The sequence below is a fragment of the Chamaea fasciata genome, unplaced genomic scaffold, assembly GCF_029207755.1.
Source record: "Chamaea fasciata isolate MVZ Bird 193981 ecotype frontalis unplaced genomic scaffold, bChaFas1.0.hap1 SCAF_187, whole genome shotgun sequence".
In the NCBI taxonomy this organism is placed as follows: domain Eukaryota; kingdom Metazoa; phylum Chordata; class Aves; order Passeriformes; family Sylviidae; genus Chamaea; species Chamaea fasciata.
Genome location: NW_027094272.1, coordinates 19457 through 32659, shown reverse-complemented (window position 1 = coordinate 32659; position 13203 = coordinate 19457).

Sequence of the window (13203 nt, the reverse complement as noted above, 5' to 3'; positions counted from 1 at the left end):
AGGGAGGACACACAACACATCACCCAACGCAGATTTTCGGCTGCCTTGGACATTATTCCTTCACAACAGCCACAATCTTTTTCCATAGACATTCTCCCCAGGTAAAAATCCAGGCGTGATGGTGAAGGGGCTAATTCTTTACCCTGTTTAGAATCAGTCAGAGAACTTCACAGTGTTTGTGACTCGTGCTCTCTTCACTTGAAACAGCTGCCACAAGACCTTGAGGAACAACTTGCTTCAACTGCCAGGAGGTCAAACTTGATAAAATCTTCAATATTGTCCTTTCCGGTGTATTTCCTTATCCTCCTACCCTTATGAGATCTGCCTGTACTGCAGGACCAGCTATCTGCTCTAACGACATGGTTCTTGTATGAAAAATACAAGCCAAAATAGAAAATCTAGATGCTGAAAGGAATATCAACCAAGTCAAATCCAACTTTTAAAAACAGAATCCTCAAGAAATGATTCACCCACCCCAAAACAAATGCAGCAGGAGAGGCAACTTATTCATCTCACAGAGATCATTCTCCTATCTCTCCATGCTCTGCTCCAAAGTGTGTTCAAATCAAAGGTTCTCATTTTTTTTTCCTCTTCCCCTCAATTGTATTTAATTAGGTTGGTTTTTTTTTTTCCTTTGAAGTCAAGGGAAAGAGGCCTATTTATTTCAAGGAATATTTAGTCTGGCCTTTTCCTTCCACTGTTCTCCCTCACTGCATCTTCAACCCCATTGTTCCATAGGGACAGGGAGGCATCCAAATAAAGATTAATAAAAAGGCAATTCCTGTGGTGTTATCAATTGAAGAAACAGGATCACTTTTCCCAGTGTCAATGAACTTCAATACACTAATAAAATTAAAAAATATCAAAGTGGTTTGGGTCTGAAATAGAAACATTTCCACTAAATCTGAGTAGCTTTTCCAAATACTGGGCAAATAGTTTGATACACTTTGAAATACTAAAATATCTCCAGTGCTCCAAGATGAAGCTGAGCAAATTTCACTGAGTGAAATGAGACTAGACATTGTTTGCACCTTCTAAGCATGCATTATATTTTCATCTTGGTGTTTAAAACAAGGCCACTGCAAGGAGAATTTCCACTGTCCCAGCTGTCAGTAACTGGGGCACAAATGAGGAGCCAGTCTGCAAAGCCTTGGGCTTTCATCTCACACTGCTACACTGAAGCAAATGGACAGGAAAATAGAAGAAGCCTGAATACACCTCTGCTGATAAAGATCTCTATGTTAATACCATTAACATTGACTACATCGAATTTAAAGCTGATATCTGCCTGCATATCACATCCAAGTCTCTTTTCAGGTGTACAAAAAATGTGTCTATTTCACAGCATTTCTTCCTTTACTTCTCCACCTGGATCATACAGAAAATACATTTCTTGGCCACCAGCAAATCATTACCCCTTATGGGGACTGTTCCCTAAAGAGTTTAAGTACCAGAACAATGGACTACTGCACAGCACCAAATTTCAATTGTGACTTAACTATTCCACAAAGGGGATTTACTGTAGTAAATCACCTCTCAGGAATACACAATTATTTGAAATTTCACTGACATTTTCCACTAACAAAACAGCACTTCTACTTTAGCAGTGATTCGAAGATGGAAACTTTCCATTAAGCCTTTTCTTTCCTCTGGGTGTCAGAGTTGTCCTCAAAGTCCTTCTGTGTTAAAAATTAATTGTCTGGTTTGGTCTAACATACCCAATGTATTCGTTAGGGAGTACACGCACAGTAATACCTCAGAAAGGTTACAACCCTCCTCCCCAAGATCTTGGATGGCAATTTTGGGTTACTCTGAACCTCTCTCCAGCTTTGGCTTCTGAACTTTTCCTTTAATCTACTTTTTCATTCACTTCATGTACACCGATACAGTAGTTTTTCTCTTTTTGTAACCTGGTGTCCAAATACCAGAACGACCGCTTGACCATTTCCATAAGCAAACCATCGTCTGCAAAACTCTTCAGTCAGAATCTTATTATTAAAGCAACTTTTTCCAAACAGTTTCTGCCGCAGAGCCAAAGGGCCCTCTGCTCAGAATCCTTTTCCTTAAAAGCATGGGGATATGGATGATTTCTGTGCCCCGTAAAGGTCCAGTGCCATTCACCTCTGGATACCAACCTGTTCTTCCATCTGACTGGGGATGGAGTCGCGGAAGATGAGAGGATTTCTCTCCAGCAATGATATCCTGCCCCTTGGCAGATATCAGGCAGTTCAAATCAAATTTCAGGTTTAGCTCACAACACTCAGGATGCTGACAGATGATGGAAGCACTGTCACAGCAGCTCTAGCTTGACTTTCTGCCTACAGTACTGTACATTTTAAACCACTTCTGAACAGGATCACTAGAAATGGGCAGCCATCCCTAAATCATCCCTGAAAACACAATGGCATCCAACAGGTGTTTGCTTGAGTTATGCCCCTAAGGCAAGGCAGTACTTCAACAGGCATAGAGAGGATAAAAGGAATAATTCTGTCCCTAAGAGCTGCCTCCTTCCCCTGTCTCCTCATTTGCCAAGGCCACGCACGAGGCCGATCAGCGCCGCTGGCGCCTCCGGAACCACCTGCAGCTGGCGGCCAAAGGTGACCAAAAAAACCCCCCCCAAAAAAAACCCCAAAAAATTTGGGGGGAGGGGGAATCCCTCCCCAGAATGATATTTTTACATTTTTATTTATTTCGGGTTTTTTTTGTTTGTTTAATCAGGCCCTCTCCGGCAAACCTTCGCTCAAAACCGGCTGAGCTCCCCCGGGGCCGCTCCGGCCGCGCCCTCAGACACCCCGAAAAGACCCTGGAAAGACACGTTGGGCTGAGGCGGGATCCTGGAAAATTCAAAAGAATTAAAAACCGGAAATATCCGACTCGTTTTTTGGGGCAAAAAACGGATAAAATCGGGAGGTTTTGGGGCGGTTTGGCCTCCGGGGCTTGCCGTACAAAATGGCGGCGCGGTGTGAGGGCGACAAAATGGTGGCTCGGAGATTTCGCCGTACAGAATAGAGAAAACGGAGATTTGGGAGGAAAAAAGGGGATTTCGGGGAAAAAGGGGATTTCAGAGATAAAAATTGGATTTTCTGATTCTAAATTTGGAGAAAAAACGGATAAAATCGGGAGGTTTTGGGGCGGTTTGGCCGCTGGGGGTTTCCGTAAAAATGGCGGCGCTGTTTGAGGGAGACTTGAGGGCGACAAAATGGCGGCGTCTTGAGGATCGTGCCGTACAAAATGGAGAAAACGGAGATTTGGGTGGAAAAAGGGGATTTGGGGGAAAAAGTGGATTTTAGAGATAAAAATGGAAATCTCCGACTCTAAATTTGGGGGGAAAAGGGCAAAATTTAGGGAGTTTTGGGGCGGTTTGACCGCTGGGGGTTGCCGTACAAAATGGCGGCGCGGTGTGAGGGGTGAGGAGAGGACGGCAAAATGGCGGCGCCCGGAGGATCTTGCCGTACAAGATGGCGGCGCGCGGGGTTTTTTGCCGTACAAAAATTGAGAAAACGGAGATTTGGGGGAAAAAATGGGATTTAAAAAAAAAAAAAAAGGAATTTTAGAGAGAATAATGGAGATTTTGGTTGGGAAACGGGAAAAATTGTCGGGTTTGGGGTGGTTTGGCCGCTCGCGGTTGCCGTACAAGATGGCGGCGCGGTGCGGGGGGTTTTGCCGGATAAGACGGAAATTTGGGGGGAAAATGGAGATTTTGGGGAAAAAAGGGAGATTTTAGGGGGGAAAATGGGGATTTTAGAGGGAAAAACGAAATTTTGTGGGGAAAAAAATCGCTTTAAAAAGAAAAAAAATCCCCAAATCGGCAAAACCTGAGGGGAAAAATTTTCCTCAAAACCACCTCAAACTCCCACAAACAAAAAAAAAAAACCCGCGGCGACAGCAAAACAACAACAACAAAAAGAGGCGATCTGAAAATTTATTGAAATTTAATTTAATTTTAATTTTATTTCTCTTCTGGCGTTTAATCGCCGGCGCCGCTCCCGTCTCGTTCCGTACAAGACGGCGGCGCACGAAGGGGAAGTTGGGTCATGGCACTTCCGGTGCGAAATGGCGCCGCGCTTCGCGGTCATTCCGTACAACATGGCGGCGAGCGGATGTTTCGGTGACGTGCGCATGCGCGCGGTGACATCACTTCCTGCCATGGCGAAGATGGCGGCGCGCAGAGTCCTCCGGCTCGGTTCGTCCCGGGAAAGCTCCAGGAGGGTCTCGGGGGGCGGGAGGCGCTGATTTAATGAGATGCAAATGAGCGGGCGTGGTCTGAGGGGGTTGAGCGTGGTTTAATCTCGATTTGGGCGGGGTTTTGAAAGAAGGGGCGTGGCTTGTGCGTGATTGACGTTTGGCACCCCCCCAGCGGAGCGGCAGGCGCGCGCTGCCCGGCCCTGGCCACGCCCCCCGCAGCGGATTGGCGAATGGCGAGAGAGGTGAGGGGGGAAAAGAGGGCGTGGCCTCAGGATCGAGGCGTGGTTTTAAGGGAGGGGGCGTGCTTCGTCGTGAGGGGATTTGGCGGGAAATTGTTGGGGGGTTTTTTTTCCCTCGAATTTTGGGGGAATTTCCGGGATTTGGGACGGTTTTCCCTGGATTTGGAGGTTTTCCCCAAAATTTTGGGATTTTTTCCAGCAAATTTGAAGTTTGTCCCAAAATTTCTGAGTTTTTCCCAAATTTTTGGGGTGTTCCGTGGAGTTTTTTGGAAATTTCCCAGGATTTGGGGTGGAATCGGGGAAAAATTGGGGAATTTTGGAAAACTTTGGGGTAAATTTCGGATTTTTTCCCCCAAATTCTGTGATTTTTACCCAAATTTTTGGGATTTTTTTTTTCCCCAACAAATTTTGGGATCCTGGATGGATCTGAGGGAATTCCGGCTGGAATTTTGGGTTAAAATTCCCGAATTTTGGGATTTTTTCTTCCAAATTTAGGGATTTTTTTCCCCCAAATTTTGGGATTTTTTCTTCCAAATTTTGGGATTTTTTCCCCCAAATTTAGGGATTTTTTCCCAAAAATTTTGGAATTTTTTCACCAAAATTTTGCAATTTTTTTCCCCCCCAATTTTGGGAATTTTTTTCTCCAGTTTTTTAGGTTTTTAACCAAATTTTGGGATTTTTTCCCCCAAATTTTGGGATTTTCCCCCCAAATTTTGGGATTTTTTTTCTTCCAAATTTCGGGATCTTTTCCCCCAAATTTTGGGATCTTTCCCCCAAATTTTGGGAATTTTTTTCCCCAGTTTTTTTAGGTTTTTAACCAAATTTTGGGAATTTTTTCCCCCAAATTTTGGGCATTTTTTCCCCCAAATTTTGATTTTTTCTCCCCAAATTTTTTTGGTTTCTTCCCCAAACATTGGGATTCCAGGGGATTTCTGCTGGAATTTTGGGGTAAAATTCCCAAATTTTGGGGTTTTTTCCCTCAGCTTTGGGCTCTCCCCGAGTTTCTCCGGGCCCGGCCCCCTGCGGGACCTCCCTGACTGGAGCTTTTCGGGTAAAAAACCGGAAATTTTGGGGAAATTTTGGAGAATTTTGGGAGATTTGGGGAAAATTTGGGAATTTTGGGAGAAAATTCGGAATTTTGGGTGAAATTTGGGAATTTTGGGGACAAAGTTTGGTGGTTTTGGAGAGAAAATTTTGGAAATTTGGGGCGGGGGGAAATGGGAATTTTTGGGAAGGGAAAATTTGGGAGTTTTGGGATAAAAATTTGGGGGGGAAATTTGGGGGTTTTTGGGGGGAAATTTAAGAAATTTTCAGGAAAATTTGGGAAGCTTTGGAGGGAAAATTGGGAATTTTGAGAAATTTTGGGGAGGGCAAAATCAGGAATTCGAGGATGGAATTTCTGGCGGGAATTTGGGAATTTTAGGGATAAAAATTTGGTGATTTGGAGCTGGAAAATTTGGGAATTTGGGGAGGGAAAATTGGGAATTTTGAGAGCAAAAATAGGGAATTTTGGAGAGGAAATTTGGGAATTTTGTGAGAAAAATTTGGGATTTTTTGTGGGGGGGAAACTCTGGGAATTTGGGTTGGAAATTTTGGGAATTCTTGGGAGGGAAAAACCCGGAATTCGGGGAGGAAATTTTGGGCGGAAAATTTTGGGAATTCTAGAGGGAAAATTTGGGAATTTTGGGGATAAAAATTTGGGAATAAAAATGTGGGAATTTTGGGGGAAAATTTGGGAATTTTGGGGATAAAATGTGGGAATTCTGGGGGAAAAGTTGGGAATTCTAGGAAGGAAAATTTGGGAATTTTGGGGATAAAAATGTGGGAATTCTGGGGGGAAATTTGGGAATTTTAGGAAGGAAAACTTGGGAATTTTGGGGATAAAAATGTGGGAATTTTGGGGATAAAAATGTGGGAATTTTCAGGGGGAAAATTTGGGAATTGGGGGGGAAAGTTCGGGGATTTTGGGGAGAAATTTGGGGAATTTTGGGAGTGCAAAATTTGGGAAATTTGAAGGGAAAACGCGGGAACATTTTTGGGGGAAGAAAATCAGGGAATTTTCGGAGGGAAACTTGGGAATTTTGAGGGGAGAATTTGGGAATGCTCTGGGGAGGAAATTTGGGAATTTTTGAGGGGAAAAATTTGGGGATTTTTGTCCCTCCCCTCCCCTCCCCCCCCTCCAGACGGGCGCCCCTCCCCCCCCGGCGGGGGCAGCTCCGGCGGCTCCAAGAGAACCAAGAGCTGGTGGTGAGTCCCAAAAAACCCCAAAATCACCCCAAAACCCTCCAAATTTACCCCAAAATTCCCAATAAAAATTGGGATTTTTAGAGCCCCAAAGATCCCCAAAATTGGAATCTTTGAAGTTCCAAAACCCCCAAAAGTCACCCCAAAATTTCCACCCAAAATCCCAAAAATCACCCCAGAATTCCCCCCAAAAATTGGAATTTTTAGAGCCCCAAAAATCCCAAAAATTCACCCCAAAATTTCCACCCAAAACCCCCAAAAATGACCCCAAAACTTCCACTGAAAACTGACATTTTTAAAGCCCCAAAATCCCCCAAATTCACCCCAAAATTCCCACCTAAAATCCCTCAAAAAACCCCAAAATTCCCACTAAAAATTGGGATTTTTAGAGCCCCAAATATCCCAAAAATTCACCCAAAAATTGGAATTTTTGAAACCCCAAAACCCCCAAAATTTCCACCCAAAATCCCAAAAATGTACTCCAAAATTCCCCCCCAAAACTGAGATTTTTAAAGCCCCAGAATCCCCCAAAATCACTCGAAAATTCCCACTAAAAATCGGAACTTTTAGAGCCCCAAAATCCCCCAAAATTCACCCGGAATGCCCCAAAAATGACCCCAAAAATTCCCATTAAAAATCGGGATTTCCGAGCCCCAAAATCCCAAAAAATGACCCAAAAATTCTGACTAAAAATTGGGATTTTTGATGCCCCAAAATCCCCCAAATTCTCCCCAAAAATCCCCCAAAACCCCCAAACCCCCTCCCAGTATAAACCAGTACAAACCAGTAAAGAAAAACCCCAAACCAGTATAAACCAGTACAAACCAGTCACCCCAAATCCCTTCCCAGTTCATCCCACTTCATCCCAGTGACCCCTAAACCCCCTCCCAGTACAAACCAGTAAGGAAAACCCCCAGACCAGTACAAACCAGTATAACCCAGTGCAAACCAGTACAAACCAGTATAAACCAGTAACTCCCAGTATCCCCCAGCGCCGGGCTCTGACCCTGAGCCGCTCCCTGGAGGCCGCCAAGTGTCGAGAGATCCCAGTTCAAACCAGTACGGACAGGTGAGGGCACTGGGACGGGGACTGGGGGGCACTGGTTTATACTGGGATGGACTGGGAGTGGGTTTGGGGTCACTGGTTTATACTGGGATGGACTGGGAGTGGGTTTGGGGTCACTGGTTTATACTGGGAGGGACTGGGAGTGGGTTTGGGGTTACTGGTTTATACTGGGATGGACTGGGAGCGGGTTTGGGGTCACTGGTTTATACTGGGATGGACTGGGAGTGGGTTTGGGGTCACTGGTTTATACTGGGATAGACTGGGAGTGGGTTTGGGGTCACTGGTTTATACTGGGATGGACTGGGAGTGGGTTTGGGGGTCACTGGTTTATACTGGGAGGGACTGGGAGTGGGTTTGGGGTCACTGGTTTGTACTGGGATGGACTGGGAGTGGGTTTGGGGTCACTGGTTTATACTGGGATGGACTGGGAGTGGGTTTGGGGTCACTGGTTTGTACTGGGAGGGACTGGGAGTGGGTTTGGGGTCACTGGTTTATACTGGGAGGGACTGGGAGTGGGTTTGGGGTTACTGGTTTATACTGGGATGAACTGGGAGTGGGTTTGGGGTCACTGGTTTATACTGGGATGGACTGGGAGTGGGTTTGGGGTCACTGGTTTATACTGGGATGGACTGGGAGTGGGTTTGGGGGTGACTGGTTTATACTGGTTTATACTGGTTTCGGGGTTTCTGGGCGTGGTGTAACCTTTGCCCCTCCCCCCACAGGTGAACCGACCACGCCCCTCATCAGGCCACGCCCCCTTCCCTTATATGGAGCTACAAGGGCGGGACAAACTGGGCGGGGCCTGGGGGTTATTGGGTTGTACTGGGAGGGAGTGGGAGGGGCCAACGCGGCTCTGACCCCGCCCACCGCACCGAGATGCAAATTTATGTAAATGAGAGCACAAATAAACGCGAATGACGTCACTGACCACGGGGACTGGGAGTTACTGGTTTGTACTGGGAGGGGCCTGGGCGTGACTCAGACCCCGCCCACCTCACCGAGGCACCAGCCTCATGTAAATTTATGCAAATGAGAGTCGAAATAAACGCCGGTGACGTCATTTGTACGCAGAGGAGCAAAGCGGCGCCGGGGGAATGACGGGATACACCGGGGCGCAGAGCGGCACCGCAGGGAATGACGGGATACACCGAGGCGCAAAGCGGCACCGCAGGGCATGATGGGATACACCGAGGCGCAAAGAAGCTCAGAACACCCTTAGAAATACCTAGTGACTGACCGTGAGACTCTGGCCAACCTCAGCCCAAGCATTTTCTCAATATCCTCTGTACACTAATCTAGGGGAGCTATGAAACACAAGAAATCTCCCCTAACACAAATTACCACTCACCAGTGGCCAATATTACAGCCCTGACCTGATAAAAATATCTAGGAATCATCCGAATCAGATTTTTCTCCCTATCCCATCCGCTGGCAAAATTACACAAAGCAAAGTGTTTAAACTGCCATTATGTACCAAGACGGATGAAGATGCACAAGATCCTGTATTTGGTAACTGAAGTTTCCTCATGCAGCAAGGGGAGGACAAACTGGGGGAAGCAATCTCTTTGTCCTAGCATGGACACAGAAGAAAACCATTTAGTCTGAGACTAAATTCATGTCATAATGAACTTGTACCTTTGTTTGTTCCCACCGCTTCCAAAATATTCCTCTCTTAAAATAACAATCCTTTTGTTCAGGCTGCATTTTCACTTTCTGTGTTAAACACTTCCAAAACAACTTTGAATATCTGAGGAATTCAAGTTGTTGAAAACAGGGGCTGGGAGGAAAACAAATTAAACAGATTTGTTTAAGCCCAATGTGCTTATATGAAAATCTTTCATTTGGCTTTCCACAGCTCCATCTGCATGGCGATCTCTCTAGACTCACGGACAGATTTAAACTTGACATTATCTAATGGACCTTGGGAAAAATCCTGCACAGCAAATTGAATTTTTAAAAGTGGTACTGCATTCAATGAGCAACTAATACATTACATTTACTTGAACTGCAGCAGAAGAACATTAAGGATAAGAAGCCCATTTGGAACTTATGTTCTTTAGCCTACATTTGAATATACATTTCAGGTGTAGATGTTACAGTATTACAGGGGGGTTTTGAGTCTAGGCTTTGGGCAAAAATTAACAACTCCAGTATATCTGGTGAGGGGAAGCAGCAAAAAAATCCCATAAACACGCTGTACACAACCTGTGCCAATCCCACATGTGACTTGTGGCCTGACAGTGTTGTCAGCTCTCCATCTTAAAACAGCTTGGTTTTCTTTTCCACTGAAACCAAACCTTTTTCACAGCGTCAACACATTCCCTGCTTATGGCCAGCCTGTTGTGAGCCAGCACCTTCACAGCTGGTTGTTGGGTGGGTGGGTTTTTTTGATTTGAACCTTCTCCTTCACAACAATTCTCACTAGCACATGAACTTCACTCTATGTTACTCAACTGTGCCCTGCTTTACATTCCAGGCTGTCGAGACCATCCAGTTCTTCCAGGAATTATCTGCCCCTCCCGCCTATCAAAGTCTCTTAATCCTGTGCCATGGCATTTAGTTCATCCTGAAGAACAGCCTCAAGACAAACCCTGAGGATCTGTATTAACAGACCAATTCTTCCCTTCCAAGTACAGCTTCTTGCTCTCCCCTTCAGTCATTCCCTGTCCAGTTTACCAACCACCATTTTAACGCCTTATTTTGTAATTTCCCATAGAGTACTACACAGACATGTTTCTTAAGTGTAGATAATGAACTTCCTACACCTAAACTATTATTTTATCAAGTTAAAGGACGGGCTACATCTGGCACCAATTACTTTGGAGAAAAACCTCTCATCCATGTGCTATTTGCTGTTGAATCTGTCAATATTTTTTCCAGATAGGCTCTAGAAAGTCATCCATCCTCTTCAGACCAGAATAATTCTCTTGCCCATCTCCCTTCCCCATTTTTTTTCTTCCTTTTACACATTTCTTGTCTCTCAAAATGTAGTCATGATGTTTGCCAGTAGATTTCACAAGTCTCTAAGGGCCTAGTTCTTGAGTAAAAACAAATTAGAGATAGATGTTGATATTTGTCACAAATACATTTAATTCCTCATTTTAGACAGAGCCCTTCTTTGGTTTGTTTAATCTCTGCAGTTCAGGCAACCTCTTGCACATGTATCGACTCACTTAATCCTTGCCTTCTTCCCTTTCTCTGCCCTCTTCTCACCCCCACACACAAGCACATGGCTCTACAGGCCTGATAAAAAATTAACTTTCATCAGCAAGCTACTTTAGTCTGCAAATCACCCTGAGCAAAATATTGCCAAGTAAGGGACACACTACAATTAAACATCAAGAAAAAGCGGCCCTAAAAAAGTGAAAAACGCTTATTAGAAAGGATAGACAGGAGTCAGGAAAAACAAAACTTATGGCAAAATCTGGTTTCTTAAAATAATTAAATTTGAAGCAATACAAAAAGAAAAAAAACCCTATTTCTGTGTTTCCAACTGTCTTCGTATTTGTCCAATTACTAACCCAGATATGGAAACGAACCAATGTAATGCACTTCAACTTGATCCCTGGAGATGCCTCCTTGAAATAAGATTCAAAACCACAACTTCTCAATTCCTGTTAAAAATTCATTTCTTCGGAACACTGTTAGGCAGAACAGTGAGACAAAAACCTCTGAAAAAGAATGCACCACCAGAGACAGAAAATTATTTTGAATCTATTGAAAGCATTGATATTAAATCTCGATACAAGCTGAAGTCTGTAACAAAAAGTACTATTTCCTACAGGACATTTAAGGACTGTAGGACACCATGTCTCCATAGGCCTGGGAAATGTGTTTTTAAAGATACTCCTTCAAAGGCCTCATCCAGAGTTTGGACAAAACTAGATGTCCAAGTTTCCTGTCTCTTGAAGTAACAAGTAAAAACAATGGTTTGAAGACTGTTAGGACAATCCTGGAAACATAAGAGCAGTCCACACAACCTCAAATCGTTCTCTTTAAGGAAAATGCTGGAACTGCAAGTTGTCACAAGGCAAAATTGCAAAACAAACATTTCCACAAGTTTTCTCAGCTGTTCTGCAGGGTTGCTGCAGTGTCCTCTGCTCCCAAAAAAACAGGCTTTCCACCGTTTTTAGCTGCAGCTTAGCAGTGGTGGGAAAAACTGTGTTTCTGCAGACAGAGCCATCAGCTGGAAGATTTGAAATACTTTTCAAGACAAAGTTCCTCCTCTCTCATTCCCCAAAAGCAGTGTTATAGAGAACCTACGTTCTGGAAAACTCTCCACATACAAACCTCTGCACATTAACAGGGAAAGAAAACAAGATTAAGAGAACACTGCAAGGACTGTAAAGTAAGAGGAATTCCCCTACAAATTGTTTTGGTTCTAATACTACTTCTAGTATGAACAGTTTTTCACTTCTATGATAATATCTTGCTTCATCCCCGAGTTCCCCAAAACATAACAACAACTTCAGAAAAATAAAACAAGCACTGGGTTTTGTTTTGGGTTTTTTTCTTTGTTTGTTTCAAAACACAGCAGAACACAGCAATATTTTCCCAACTAAGCAAGACAAAGTCACACTGTTCATTGCCACTCTGCCTTTTCTAATTTCCTGGTGTAAGCAAAAGAGATTGCTCTAGCCTGAAAACAGGAGTTATCATCCACCATCAAACTCAGCCTAAGGTATTAGCTCACGTCTGTAATGATGATTCAAAGCTGCAGTGATCAATATCACATCACAAGTGTCCAATCCAGAGGGCATTAAAGGATCCTGTTACTGCCTATCTGAAGGATCACACCGGAGTTTCAGATGATATCAATGCAAAGGTAGAGAAAAGAGAAAATTCTCACCCCACAGAAGCAGCAAATTGAACTCTCTCTAGGAAGCTTCAAGCTTCTACTTTATGTGGAAACTATTTTACTGAAATTTGTCATTTCCATGTTAAGACACAAGTTTGTCACATGGAGGAGAACCCCTTCACAACCATCCACCACTACCTGAGGGTTTTTTTTTTCAGATGAGTGTCTAAATATTACACACACAAACAGCTGCAGGTAAACAGAACTTTGTCAACCCAGCTCAGCACGGAATGGAAAAGGAAAAGCAGACACAGGGAAGTCAAAAGTCAACTAACAAAACTCAAAGCACATTTAAGAGAGCTGTATTTAAGCCAACACAGCTAAGAACTGCCAGCGGCACAAGATACAGGATTTTGTTCAGTGTTACAAAATGCCAGGTTTTTTCTGCTGATTTAGTAGATTTTGTGCAATTCTCTATTTTTAGTAGAAAGATAAAGCTCATGAGTCACCCTGAAATCTGCAGCCAGGTTCCTTCACTCTCTCCTTTCCAAAGTGGCAAACATTTCAAATTAAGCTCTAATACAAAGAATACTACGTGCACTAAAAGCTGTCTGTTCTTGTGTACTGTATCAAGGTTTGAAAATGGCACAACAGTGTTAAAAAAGAAAAGT